General features: G+C 45.6%; 1 protein-coding gene across 1 annotated transcript in view; it reads right to left on the bottom strand.

Annotated features, from left to right (window-relative positions):
• Positions 1 to 12,394, bottom strand: part of KLHL14 (kelch-like family member 14) — an 87,971-nt gene extending 75,577 nt beyond the window's left edge. The window contains exons 1-2 of the mRNA XM_014541247.1: positions 12,390 to 12,394; positions 11,674 to 11,682 (exon numbers count right to left, since the gene is read on the bottom strand). The gene's annotated coding sequence lies outside the window, so the exon portion shown is untranslated. The remainder of the gene's footprint in view (positions 1 to 11,673; positions 11,683 to 12,389) is intronic.
• Between the last annotated feature and the right edge of the window lie 288 nt (positions 12,395 to 12,682).

The following is a 12,682-nucleotide window of genomic DNA, read 5'->3' as shown; positions in this document are numbered from 1 at the left end:
TCACAAAAATATAAAACCACTAGACTTCCTACAGTGGTACTGACCCAGATCTCATTCACAAATCCAACTGATTCACTCTCTTGACTGCCATCTCTCTCTGTTACGGAAGTCATCGGACCTTATGATATCCAAGCCACCGAGTGTTATGGTGGTAATCTTGACTCTCCTCCCATTTTCTTGCTATAGTCCATGTTTTGCCCAGTCCTGTAAATTCTAGCGCTGTGATGAGTCTTTGATCCATTAGATCTCATTCACAAATTCAACTGATTCACTCTCTTGACTGCCATCTCTCTCTGTTACGGAAGCCATCGGACCTTATGATATCTAAGCCACCGAGTGTTGTGGTAATCTTGACTCTCCTCCCATTTTCTTGCTATATTCCATGTTTTGCCCAGTCCTGTGAATTCTAGCGCTGTGATGTGTCTTTGATCCATCGATCTATCTCTTCACCCAACCAAACTTCCATTAGCTCCATTCAGGGGCTGTCCTGGCCATCTGGGCTCCTGCTCCCTCTAACCTACCTACCTACCTTGTCTAATGAATTTCAGCAAAATATTAGTGATCCATGACTTTAACCCCCTTTTTCAAAACGATTAAATTCCGTATTTCCTACCATTTATAAAATGTACATTTATAATCTTCCTTCTCTCTCTGCCTCTGTCTCTCTCTCTTGCTCTCTCACAGACAGATGCCTTACTTGAGATTCTTTTCAGGTTTAAGAGCTTCTGAGTTAAGGTCTGAAAAAAAACGTGAGAGAGGAACTTCGATGGAAATGATCTTGACCAGGGGGAAATAAGCAGAGAAGATCCCGAGTGGTCAGCCAGGAGGAGACTGTGAAGAGCAGGCAACCTTCCCTGAACTCCCAGTCAGAATGGCACCCAAAGGCTCCAGAGGAGAGCTGCTCCCCTTTTCTTAAAATTTTCCAGAGAAGCAAACTCCCTTGAGAATCCGTTGCAGCTGACTTGCTGCTGTGTTTGGGTTTCTTTATCATAGCTGTTCTTGGTAATTACACAGCGGCTTTCCTGGGAAGAGCTTTTAAACAGCCCTGAAATGCCTCTCTGAGGTAGGTAAGCACAGGGCATCATTGTCCCCATTTAACAGGGGAGAGGAGAGAGGGAAGGGGGCTCGGGCACCCGTTCCAGTGTCTCAGGATGGGGTTTGTTTCCTCCGTGTCACAGAGGAGCTACCTCTGGGGCCTTTCCGTGCAACCTTCTGTGATTCCCGGGCGTGACGGAGCGCTCTGCGGCTTGTCGTCTGACATCCGAGTCATCCCTTCTCCCGCACTGAGTCTGGCTGTGCTGTAACTGGAGAATGGTCGGTCACGTACACTATTTAGTTTTTCTAAAATGGAAGTAACTTTACGATTGGTTTGGTCATATTATAAAGACAATGCATGCTCACTGAGGAATAGTCTGACTATACTTAAAAGCAGCATGGTAGGTTCTCAGTAAATGCTTTCTGTATGAATGGAGAAATGATAAATTAAAAAAAAAAGAATGGGTGAAAAGAGTCAAAGTCACTGGTAATCCCAGGAACTATTCAGGAATATGTCCTGGGAGATTCTTACCATCCTTCTCCCCCCGCCCCACCCCCCATTTGTTTTAAGGTCCAGCCAGTGAGTGTGGTGGGGTCAGAAGGCAAAAGGGAACAAGGAAAAGGCACATTTCTGAACTAGAGGGTGGAAGAGTCAGAGGGCAATATGTTGGGAATGGACAGTCCTATTGACTAACCCCCAAATCTAATCTGCTACCTCTCCTCTGCCCTGCCCCGAGCCCCCTGTCCTCCACCCCTACATGAGCAGCCCGAACCATCAGCCTGCTGTTGCCAGGCCCCCACATCCCTTGTTCTTATTGGATAGCTCTATTTTTCTCTTTGTTATTCAGGATCAGAGTTGTTTCCTAGGATGAATGGGAGCTACTCCTGATAGAGGGAAGTTTACCAAATCTCAGTTATTAGCACGATATAGGACCTTCCTGATATTTGCCATATCCACGTATTATGATATTACTTATTTATATCTTATTTAAAATTGCTCACTTTAGAAAAGATTAATCCCAGTCCATCCTTGTGGTTCCCACCGCTGGCTGCTCTTCAGAGTCACCTGGGAGAACCTTAATGAAATGTATCCAGGATAAGGACAGCTGTCAGAGGTCCTGACTTAATGATGTCGGGTGAGTCCGGTCATTGGTGGGTTTTGCAAAAAGCTTTCTGTGTGATTCTCATGGGCAACCGCACTGAGAATCATTGTTCTGAGCAATTTTATTTATGAATCATGGGCCTCCTGGGTTAATTGTGTTTTATTTCTAATGCATGTGAAAGCCTAGTAATACCGTAAAATATAGTAATACCTAACTATTAAAATAAATTTAAAAAATGGCTTCTCGTGTACCATGTGAAATTGTCTCACAACCTACCAGTGGGAGGTAAACCGTAGTGCAGGGCTCACTGCAATAAACCAGGATTTTAAAATCTGAACCTCTGAAAACCTAGTTAATTCCAACTCTGCCACTCCACTTACATGTTTGACTACGAGATCCACATCTTTATTGACTGCAGCTTTGCATATTGTAATAATTAACCATCTTCCCACCCCTTCGCTCTTCACCCCAACCCCCGTAGCACACCAGGGTCTTCCCTGACATATACTAATTCCAGGATATTACTGTGTCCTCCAGCATGCGTATGCAGCTCACCTACGTTTTTGCTATGTTCCTCTGGACGCCATATCTGTAGACTGGCTAACAATGACAGACACAGAAATGACAAAATAGCCTTCATCTATGACATGTAAGTTTCCCCAAGACTTAGATCATAAGTCTCAAGGGCCAGAGCGGGACTATCTTTATGTTGGACAAAGCCCTTCACACTTCATTTCTGGTCCTATGCTTCATGAGGGACAATGGCACCCAGCCAACGTCATACTCCCTCCCTGCATTGTCCTCCTTCCCCTCCTCCCGGGTGAAAACTTCCTTTAGTAACTACAAAGCAGTTGAATATCCTCTTTGCTTGATTGCCTATATAATCCCTAATTCTAATACCTAGTACTTAGTGCCTTTCTTCTGACGAGCATAAATTGCAGTGGAAATAGCATCTCTCTAATCCTCCCCACATCCCCGGGAGGAAGTTGCGTGGCGAGTATTACCTCTTGGACTAATAATCCTCCTGCAAATGGGATGCAGGGTCTCACTGCTCAGGAGCACGTAAGCCTGCTGCCCACCCCGCTGGCGGGGACCAGTCATGTTTGTGTGACGGGAGCAAGCCCTTCTCCTGTTCAAGAGGGTCAAGAGGTTCCGTGCAGCCTGTCGGAAGGAGCCATCCCAGCCGTGTCGCCTAGCGACCAGAGGAGACACAGCATCCCTCCCAAGTTAGGGATGAACTCATAAGTGATGTCGGCAGTCACCTCCCAAGAAAGCCCAATGATTAGACTCTGCTGCCTCCTGAGAACCAACCTCATTACCGAGGCTCCTCTCTCTCTGCCTCCCATCTGGCTGCTTTTGGAAGAGACGAGTGACTTCCTGACCCAAGGAAACCTCAGTCCCTGCTGCACAAGAAAAGACGCAGAAGGACAGGAAGACAGAATGATGTCGAAAGGTCAAGTCTAGGCTATCACATCCCCCCAAAAGGACTTGCCTCGTGTCTAGGACAGAACAGTAAAAATGAATGTTCACAAAGCCACATTCCAAAGAAAGCAGTTCAGCCATTCAGGATGATGATGCTGACGGGAAGCCAGGCCAGATCCCATCCCCATGATCTAGAGACGGGTTCTATCCACTACTCTGACTCCGGGGAGAGATTTCTGGTGGGGAAGCCAGGAGGCGGGTTCTGAGGAACTCAGCCGGCCCCTGCACACAGGCTGTTTCCGGTTGGGGAGTCACTGCAGGAGGGGCTGTGCAGGGACACAGCGAGAACAGTTAGTCAGTAACCGGATCTATGACTCCAGGCTGCTCTGGGAATATTCGTGGCAACAAATAGGTGCCCATCTTCAAGAAAAGGGAGTTTCAGCAGACAGCTTCTAAATGGGCCAGGGTTTGTTTTTAGGGGAAGAAGAAGTCTCTGGAATCATCCTGGGGTTAGGATCAATGAGGAAGGCTACTTATTTTGGGTAGATAAGCAACGAAGGACTGAGGCAGGGCTGGGGGGTGTCTTCGGTGGAGACAATGAGGTGTGGCTAGTGGGATCCTGCTCAGGGACACCCTGCTGCTGTGGGAGGAATAGGAAGCTCTCCTCCTCCCCTTTGCCTCTCCCTCCCATGGGGCGCTAGTTCTCTCTGTTCCTTGCTGCTTCACCACCCCGAGGGGCTCAGTGCTGAAGGACACCTGGGCTCCAGGGCTCTGCAGGGTCTAGGCCAGTGATGGCGAACCTATGACACGTGTGTCAGAGGTGACACGCGAACTCATTTTTTTGGTTGGTTTTTCTTTGTTAAATGGGATTTAGATATATAAAACAAATATTAAAAATATAAGTCTTTGTTTTCCTATGGTTGCAAAGATCAAAAAATTTCTGTATGTGACACGGCACCAGAGTTAAGTTAGGGTTTTTCAAAATGCTGACACGCCGAGCTCAAAAGGTTCGCCATCACTGGTCTAGGATAACCTCCATCACCCCAAGGGACGTGTGTGGAGGCTTCCGCCTCCAAAGCCCCACACCCCCACCCAATCCTTGACAGCATCCGTCCCATGATCAGCGCGTGTACAGTAATTGGCGGAAACCAATTACTCTGGGGAAATTCACTGCATTCTCTGAAGCTGAACTGTGACCCGGATATTGTGTGGCTTGAATCGTCCTGAAAATTCTCTAGGTACCCAAATTCCATCATCGGGAAGTAAATCCCTAGAGTCTGGAAATTCCAATCACTTCCCTATGTCTCATTTCTTTCTTTTCTTCATGTCAATTAATCAGATTTCATTTAATTTTATAACAAATTTTCTTCAAACTTATCTTTCCGTAGTCACTGTCAGTGTTTTCCCTCCTCTTCTATCAATATGTAGCAAATTGGAAAAGAAGCCATCGTTTGTTTAGTCCCAGGATTTTCAAAGTGTGGCTTAAAAACCACTGGTAGCAAAGCCTCCTGGGACGTAGCTAAGTATTCAGGTTCCTGGGCACACATTACAGGTCACAGAATCTCTGGGGTAGGGCTGGGAAGATCTATTTTATTTAAAAACAACAACAACAAAAAAAAAAAGCTCTATAGCTGATCCTTAAGAGAATAACTGAGTTAGGCACGATTCTCTGGGGCCCAGGGAACAGGCCCTGTGTTTTCTTTCTCTTCCAGCTTTGTGTTACCTGAGGAGCTATTGATATGTTGCTGACTTGGATAATTGCTCAACTGCCTGTATAAATCCAGTTCAAAAGTAACATCTCAGTTAATTTCCCTAACTTATTTTCTAACTCCATGTGTCCTATTCTTGACCCTTGTTATGAATTGAATTGGGTCTCCCCCCAATTCACATGTTGAAGCCTTAAACCCCCACTCCGACTATGTTTGGAGACAGGGCCACTAGGAGGCTATTAAGGTTAAATGAGGTTATAGGATGGGCTCTTATAAGGACTAGAGTCCTTATAAGAAGAGTAAGAGACACTGGATCTCTCTCTCTCTCTCTCTCTCCCTCTCTCTCTCTCTCTCTCTCTCTCTCTCTCTCTCTCTGTCTCTCTCTCCCTCCCTTCTTCCTTCCCTCCCTGAGCACACAGAGACAAGGCCATGTGAGGACAGGGGGAATGTGGCTGTCTGCTAGTTAGGAAGAAGGGCATCACCAGAAACCAACTCTGGTGGCACTGTGACTTCTAGCCTCCAGAACGATGACAAAACCAGTTTATGCTGTTCAGGCCTCCCAGTCTGTGTTACTCCACTATGGCAGCTCAGGCTGACTACTACAGCCCTGCTTACCAACACTACCCAGCCGACAAGAAACGTAGGGCAGAAGCGACAAGAACGTAGGGCAGAGAAAGGCCAGTGAGTCCCACAGCCACTTCGGGGACCTGCCACTGGAGAAGGAGCCCTCCATGGTGGAACCTGCAGGGCGCCTTGAGAGAGGGGCCTCCTAGTTTCCACTACACAGCATCACACGGGAAAGCAGCCCACCCCTGCCTCTGTCATGAGAACTGGGAATATGGGGGCAGGCTCCTGACCCGCTTGCTGTGTGGTGCCCAGCCACTGTCCACCTGCCGGGAACGCTAAAGAGAGCAATGGTCCGATGGAGGAAGGGCAGCGCGGAGGGGTCAGCACAGACACGGCTAAATGGAGAGAAGCGTTTTGCATAAGCTTGTGTGGCAGACTTTAATTAGTGTCTCCAAAGCTACAGCCATAAATCTCTTCCTGCTTCCAGGAATTTTCAGTGTTTCTTATGCTCCGAGACTCTAAAGTTTCCTTGTCATAAAAAGCGTGAAGCAATTCTCCAGAAACATCTTTCTGGGGTGAGGTTCTTCTTCCAGGTCAACCAGACTATTGCTTCCTGGGACCTGGGCTCTCAGTGGGACGAGGCTGGTGGGGGCTGCGGGGCTCCCTCCCGTCTGGGCGCCTCTGTGCATTCCCTGTGGAATGGACTGTACTTGCACTACTTGCTGCTGGGTAGGCCGGCTGCTTCCCACCTGGAGAAAGTGCAAGCCTTGAATTTATTTGAGTGCATTTAAGTGGTGGTTAATAGTTCAGTTTTGCTTTGTCTGCTTTTTCTCTTTCCAAATTTTGAACATAAAAATGAGTGACAGCTGAAGTTTGGTAGGCTTCCAGGAGTTCTGAAGTGACTGCCTAGAATGAGGTACCTTCTCTATGGGACCGAGACTTCCGCCAGAAGAGGAAGATGCTTGCCTTCTACACACACACACACACACACACACACACACGACCAATTTAGAGAGGTTATCTGCTTTCTTGGACTCTCCTGGTAGTGTATACTAAAAACTATAAAATTATCAGATACCTTATTTATTTATTTTTATTGATTTCAGAGAGGAAGAGAGAGGGAGAGAGAGATAGAAACATCAGTGATGAGAATCATTGATGGGCTGCCTCCTGCACACCCCACACTGGGGATGGAGCCCGCAACCTGATTATGTGCTCTGACCGGGAATCAAACCGTGACCTCCTGGTTCATAGGTCAATGCTCAACCACTGAGCCACACCGCCCGGGCATAAAATTATCAGATACCTTTGATAACACTTTGACCTCTTGAATATCCAGATAAAGAATCCTTTTTCAAATTCCTACCATTTTTGCACTCAGATCTATGATGGCGGCCCGAAGTCATCTTTGTTATAGAAAAGTAAATCTTTTAACAGAAATCCAGACTTTGATTGTTCAAAGAGGTTCATAATCAATATAGAAATTGTTCCATCAAGAAGCATAAACATTAAACTTTGAAATAAGTTTGCTAAGTATTCTTCCATATCTACACACTCAAAGCAACAGTTAGTGAAGTAATAGTACCTGCCCTACTAAGATTGGTAAAAGGAATTTCTTAGCAAGAGCTGCACATATTTTTTTGTTGCTAAGGAGACTGTAACAAAGGAAGATGAAACCGAACGAGTTATTATCATGATTAACTTTTCCATGTCAGGAACGCCTGGGCGATATATGAAGTGAAGCCCTCAGTTGAATCTCAGCCACCACTGACAATCCCAGGCTGGCTGTTTCCTGCTGATCCCATAAGGAACCGTCATTCTCTTTCAACTGAGAGTGTCTGGTTTGTAGGTTTGCCCTTTTTTTTTAAACATATTCTTCTTCTGCAGTGGATTTTATGAGTTATCACTGTCTTGGCAGTCAAAGAATTTTAACTCATATCCCTAAAAACATTGTTGTATATAGTTTGAATGAACATTTCCTTATGTGCTTATAAGAAAATGTAAGCAAATAACTTTAGTAATGATTATTTTTTCTTTGAGCAAAATATTTGCTAAAGCAAGTCCAGGCCATCACTTAAGAAATATCATGCCTAAGTCAACATAAGGCCCACACAGTCACACGAAGAAAACAAACGACACCAACATCAACCACCAAACACCAAGATTTTAAAATACTAGACACATGTGCCAATTAGAAGTATCCGAGAATTTTCCACTGTCCATCTGAGCGCATTTTCTTTTCACTTTTGTCAAATAGAACCCCTAATTCCAACAGAAGGTGGGCCAGCTGTGATCTAGGATCCACAATAAACCCTACTAAACATGCTTGAAGGACTCTCACCACTCAATAAGATAAAAAAAAACAACAACCAAAAAATGACCAAAGAATTTGACTAGACATTGAAAAAAAGTACAAGTGGCCAATAAGCACATGAAGAGATGCTCTCAACAACATCAGCCATTAGTGACATGCCAACCACAATGAGAGTTAACTTCATACCCACTAGAATGGCTACAGTCAAAAAGACTGATAGCAAGTGTTGGTGAGGATGTGGCGAAATGAGAGCCATTATATACTGCTGGTGAGAATGCCAAATGGTGCGGCTGCTTTGGAAAATAATCTGACAGTTCCTCAAAGGGTCCAACATGTGTTCAATGTCAACCGAATACTACATGACCCAGCAATTCCTCTCCTAGGTCTATACCCAAGAGAAATGAAAGCATATGTTCATGCAGAAACTTGTATACTCATGAATGCTCATGGCAGCATTATTTATAATAGCAAAAAGTGGCAACAACCCAAATGTCCATCAACCAATGAATAAATAAAATATGGTCTATCCATACAATGGAATATTGTTTAGCCATAAAAAGGAATGAAGTACTACATGTTACAACATGGATGGACTTGAACAACATTATGATACATGAAAGAAGCCAGACAGAACACCACATACTGTATGATTCCATTTATATAAAATGTCCAGAATAAGCAAATCCATGGGTCTATGGAGACAGAGAGTAGGCTAGTGGTTGCCTAGGCTGAGGGGGTTGGGGGGTGGGAGGAATGGAGCCCGATTGCTAACAGGTACGGGGTCTTTTGGGGGGTGGTAAAATGGTCTACAATTAATTGTGGGGATGGCTGCACAACTCTGAATATATTAAAACCATCGGATTTTACTCTTTAAATGGGTGAACTGAATGATATGTAAGTTACATCTCAATGAAATGTTTCATATGAATCACCACAGTCTTTCCAACCTTTCCAGTTGCTGACATGGACAGAGGAAGCAGATGGACCAGGCTGCGGGACTGGTCCCAGCTCCGTAGCTCGGACAAAGGTGGGTAGCAGGGACTCTGTCAGCAGAAACGCTGTCTGTTCAGAGCAGCCCTGGGAACTCAGGCTGTGAGAATCCAGCTCTAGGAGGAACGCATGCTATGGAATTAGAAGTCTTAACAGGCAAATAGGAAGGCAATTAGATATAAATAGAACTACGCCTATAAAAATAAAAGCTATTAAGTATTCACAGCCAGACACTATGTTCTGTTATACACATATTCTCCCAGTAGTCCGAAGTGCCCTAATGAAATGGGTATTGTTATGTACATTTTATAGATAAGCAATCTGAAAATAAGTCATGAGAATTACCAAGCGAAAGCCAGTTCATAAGTGGTCAGGGTGGGGTTTGACCTGCATCTGTCTGACTTTTAGGTCTTAATTACTATGCAATAGACTTATTTAAGATATTTGCATTTTAACATAATCTTTCTATTTGTACCTCCTGTTATGCCATATTTCTCTCATTCATCTATCTATCTCTATTTCTATCTCTACATCTACATCTGTATCTAGCCCAGCCATGGGCAAACTACGGCCCGCGGGCCGGATCCGGCCTGTTTGAAATGAATAAAACTAAAAAAAGAAAAAAAGACCTTACCCTTTTATGTAATGATGTTTACTTTGAATTTATATTAGTTCACACAAACACTCCATCCATGCTCTTGTTCCGGCCCTCCGGTCCAGTTTAAGAACCCATTGTGGCCCTCGAGTCAAAAAGATTGCCCACCCCTGATCTAGCCTCATCCATATCTATATTTCCTAGCTTTTCTTTGCAGTGCCTACGTACAAACCTCATTCTAGAGTGAACACTTGTGAAAACCTTATGACAGGGAGACTACAGGAATTGCCACTGACAGTAGTGGTACAGTTGTCATAGTAACCAATCCACCAAATTGGTCTGTGCTCTGAGGCACACACTTCTGCCTCTATAATACACCAATATTGGCTGGGATCCCTCATAGTATCACTGAACCCTTGTTAATGCATATGAGATAGAAAGTGCTGAGGGCCTACTGTGCATCTTTAAAGCATTACATTTTCCCTTCAAAGTTTCCCTCTCTGACTCACAGGTTATACATCCCCTCTCCTTCCCCTTTTCCTTTGCCCATGATGTTCTGGTGGGGTCAGTGGAAGGGGTGCTGAAAACCAGGACCAGACCGTGGTCTGCTGCTTTGTTCTAAGCAGGAGTTATAAATGTGACTATTTTCTCTTTGGGCAGAAAATTGCTCTTCCAAACCCAATGATTCCTTACTCAATGCCAGAACATAAAATTGACTGTCCCATCCCCATCTTCACATACAAAATAGACCTTTATCTGATAAAAAAACAAAAATAAAAAACACACATCTCAGAAGTCACTGGACAGAAAATTTAAAGCTGGAACCCAATACTATGCATGCTGACTGCATGCATACATACACACACACGCACACACACACACACACCCCTATCCACATGTTCCAACAATGCCTTTCCATAAGGACTCTTCCTTCTTTCATTCTCTCACCCTGGCGCTTTCTCCCTTCCTCCTCTTCTCCATCTCACTGGCCTGGCCTGTCTCAGAGGCACCTGGAGGCACATAAGGCGGGGAAGTGAAACCGCCTGTAATTCTCCAGTTCACTTCTCTGTGGCCTCCAGTGAGCCAGTCTCCATACGGTGGCCCAGCTGAGCTGGAAGTTCCAGTCCCCGCGCAGGTGCAATGGACCAGCCCTTGCAGGCAGGCGGCGCGCTGGGAGCCCAGAGCCAGGCCCAGGAGTGTGGGAGGGCGGCTCTGGGAGCAGCAGAAAGGGAGGCCTCTGAGCTCGAGTTCATGGGATGAAACGGAGGAGGGAAAGCAAGCCCTGGAAGACTTCTGCCTAAAAAGGCCACCGTTTCCCCTTAAGGAATGAACACTGCAGAGGGCAAGCAGAAATGCTGGTTTCCCCACTTCCTTCTGATGCCCTTGCGTTCACCTTCGGGGTCCCTTGACCTCATTCTCCTTGTGTTAAAAGTCCCCGCCGAATTAATTCTGTGCCGTCCGTGGGGCCACAGACATGTCGGAGAGTTCTCCTGCTGGGCAAGCATGTATCCAGGTACATTCTGCTTAACGTATCTCCTAGCTCCGATAATCACTGAATTTCAAAGAGCATTTCCTGTTTATATAGCTTTTTTCCTCATCTCCGCTGATTGTTCCCAAGAAGCCGGCTTGTATAACTATACTTATCAACCCATTTTGCTGATGTGGGACTCCGCTCCAGTGCAGGTAGAACAGACCTGTAGGGTTATGGTTTCGAAGGCAGCAGTGTTCCCACCACAGTGCTGCTTGTTTTCTCAGTTCAGGTAGGACACATGCGGGGTTGCACTGCGGAATTCACCCCTGGCTTAGCTAATCCTGAGCGGAGCCTACAGCTTCCTCCCTGATCCGGACCACACTGCCTCGCAATCTCTAGCCACAGCCACCTTCTCTCGGTTCCTGGAAGGCACCGAACTCTCTTCTGCTAGAGCAGTGGTTCTCAACCTTCTGGCCCTTTAAATACAGTTCCCCATGTTGTGACCCAACCATAAAATTATTTTCGTTGCTACTTCATAACTGTAATGTTGCTACTGTTATGAATCGTAATGTAAATATCTGATATGCAGGATGGTCTTAGGCGACCCCTGTGAAAGGGTCGTTCAACCGCCAAAGGGGTCGCGACCCACAGGTTGAGAACCGCTGTGCTAGATGCTCAGGCAGGTGCTGGCCCCTCAGCAATGCTTTTGGTCTTCCCTCGGCGCCCCCGCCTGGCGATGGAATCTTCCAAGGCTCATCTTAGCCTCTTCCGTAGACAATGTCTTCTTGGGCCACTGGGACGCGGTTGCAGCCCTGATCCCCGGCCTCCCAGCACAGGGCACCTGTGTAATTATTTCCTCTTTTTCCTTATACTGTAAACTACATGAAGTCAGGAACCCGTCTGTCTTATTCCACTCTGTATCTCACAACCTAGCACAAAGCTTGGAGCATGACATCTGCTCAGTACAAAGCTGGGGGCTATTCCATAGCAGAACTTGCTGTCAGTGGTAAATGCAATGCATCCGTGGGTGTGGCAGGGTCATGGGCACGGGGTCCAGAAAAGCTGCCCCAGGTGGCGGAGGGGCGGCCCCTTGCTTCTCAGTCTGCTGTCAGTTCCAGTTCCACTGGCAATTCAGATTGTTGCAAAGAACGCAGTAATATTTCCTCTCCTCCGTTGGCACAACAGGCTGTGCCCTTTGAACCCTGACACTTCTGAAAATCCTGCATTTAGCACAACAGCAAAGAGCTTTTTATTACACATCTTGATGGACCTAGATTACAGATATATAATTATCGAACTGAATCCGATTATAGGAGTAAAGTTACCACAATTGACCTTTATTCTTTTGAAAAAACTTATTTTTTTTTTCTTGAGGACTGAATTTTTTGCTTTTTAATGGAACTCCATGCTTAACTCTGTAAATTATATAAGTTGGGTGTGCAGTGATTTAAATGCTTCTGAATTTGTAATTATTTG

The sequence above is a fragment of the Myotis brandtii genome, unplaced genomic scaffold (assembly GCF_000412655.1).
Source record: "Myotis brandtii unplaced genomic scaffold, ASM41265v1 scaffold107, whole genome shotgun sequence".
Classification (NCBI taxonomy): Eukaryota; Metazoa; Chordata; class Mammalia; order Chiroptera; family Vespertilionidae; genus Myotis; species Myotis brandtii.
Note: the sequence above shows the minus strand (reverse complement) of the source record. Positions and strands in the feature narration are given on the sequence as shown.